Genomic DNA, 2,531 nt, shown 5'->3' on the forward strand with positions numbered 1-2,531 from the left:
AGTTTGAGCTCTTTATGAGTAAAACTGAATAAGTTGTTAAAACTGATTGACTTCTGGAGTCCACCTTGCATCACGTGGACTCCAGAAGTCAATCAGTTGCAGATGAGCATGCAATGATTACCTTCTGAGAGTTTTGTTAAATTTTGGCCAGTGATTTATGCAATATTTTGCTAAAAGAAATAAAGTTTACACCATCAGTCAATGTCAAGGTTTTAATCTTGCACTATCAAGTGCTTGGGGTATATGTTCAGGATGACTCTCAGTTACTACCACGCCAAATTTTAGCTCACTTTCTTTACGGGATATTTTGCAAACAGACATATGATCAAACTCGCACAGACACTTCCATCATTACACACCTTTCTTGGCAGCAGGCAATAATACTTGTACATGACAAGGCAATAACTGTAAATGTCACTCATTCACTAGGTGATATTTTCCTTCTTCACTCAACAGAGTACAGGTTGCATGATGAATCCTGCAAATGGATTCTTAGAAATTACTCAGTGGACCACTTTGTGTAGGCGCAAATGCAATTCTCCTTCAGGTAATCATAAAGAGTACGTTTCAAAATGATTTATGATTTATTCAAAAGGTTTTGCAGCTTGTTTTTCAATAAAAATTATAGGGTGCTTATAAAAGATGGCGATGGCCTCCTGGTCTGATAACTGAAGCCAATGTTTTGGTACCTACAGCCTACATTCTATCATATGAACAGCAGGGGTTGCAATTGTGCCTGGAGCACAACGCAAGCAAAAAAAACAACAAAAGGTTTTCATGTAGATTACTGCTTTAATCTGAATTTTTAATCTCAGTAACATCAATGTATCACTGTAAAAAAGTCAGAAGTACCCGAAATCCTTGTTGTCAGAAATGCACAACTCTGAAATATGTCAGGATCGAACTCTGATGTTTGTGGGATTAGGTTTTCAAACACAGTCACGGTGCTTTAATCTGATGCGTGCACACACGTCTGTGTAAACAGATATTGAGATCCTGACAGCAAAGAGGCAGTGATCAGGAGCTTCCAATTCTTTACACAGCAAAACCCACCCCCATGTTTATCCAGATCACACTGCATTTTTAACAATGACTGAGAATGTCCAGAAATCTGTTTAGACAAATAATTCTTCATAAAACCCAACCAAAAAGTGTTTGTGTTGTTTGTTTTAGTGTGTTCAAACTCATGAGGCATTATTCAGTAGTTATGCTGTGTACAGTTAACTATAATAATCACTTACTTGTATGATCACAGAAAGCCTCAGGGTGGTACTTCTCAAGGGTATGGTTCTTGTCATGTATGGTTGCATCCATTTTTTTTCTGCACAACCTCAAAGTAAAACGCAGTAGCATTTAAATGCCATGCTAAATTTGTTTCTGAATTCAGTTCCCCTCAAGGTACAAAGCACACAGCAGGTTTTCACAATGGAGCAACTGTTGATATTCACAGAATCTGATACAGACATTATCCACAGCTGCCCTTTCACACATGCTCCAAACAAAAGAACAGTGTTGTGTGAGACCACTGAAACTCCTCCCAGTGGTTAAAGCTCAACATGATGCTACAGGTACACACACAAAATCACTTTTTTAAAGGGTGGCAAGGATAAAAAAAAACAGGTTTACTTGTTTTTGATTGCATCAAATTTGTTTAAAATCCCAATCTCACTCAGAGATTAGATTAGATGCTTCAATCTTTTTTTTTTTCTTTTGATTTCATTTCTTGTCGTCATCACATCTAGTTCTGAACGTTATTTCGTCTCTCTGTGATGAACTTTTCCAGCTTGCGGTTTTAGCTGATTCAGCGCAAAACCGTCCCATTACTCTGCAATTGGCTAATGACTAATGCAGCACCTAAAAGTTGGAACCACTTAGGGAATTATATAGGTTATTAATAGAGAGAGGGAATTAATTAAAATTAAAAGCTATTAGACTACGCTGAGGAGCTTCAAAGGCATGTGCACCGTGGGAGTGAATTGTAAGTGGGCATAAAGATCGCTGGCAGGCACAAATGTATCGTACCTCTCTCTCTCACACACACACACATGCACACACACACACATGCACACACACACACATGCACGCACACACACATACAGAATACCGAGAGAGATAACGGATGATAAACCTCTAAATCTTAAGAAAATCTAAATGTGACCTGGTAAGGTAGCAATAAAAAAGAAGCAATGCAACAGATAAATTGCAGCATGAAGCTGCACTCCCCTAACTATGACCCCTCTTTAACAGATTCTACTTCAGTGACGGAGTTTTGATTATGAAAGGGTGAATATATTCATTAAGTGGTTGCTGGTCAATAAAGGACCAGCTGGTGCCCCACTTTAACGAGTGTTAAATAAATAAAAACAAATATAATGGAAGGGAGTGGAGAAAGTGTCACCCTTTTTCCTCCATCTCACTTCATAAATGCTACATAATAATAATAAAAATAACTGTATTTAACATTAACTGGAAAGGCTAAAACAAATAAAAACAAGAGAGTAAAACTGAGACCATAACTGTACTGACTCATA

The sequence above is a fragment of the Nematolebias whitei genome, chromosome 6, assembly GCF_014905685.2.
Source record: "Nematolebias whitei isolate Nwh7 chromosome 6, NemWhi1, whole genome shotgun sequence".
NCBI classification, from domain to species: domain Eukaryota; kingdom Metazoa; phylum Chordata; class Actinopteri; order Cyprinodontiformes; family Rivulidae; genus Nematolebias; species Nematolebias whitei.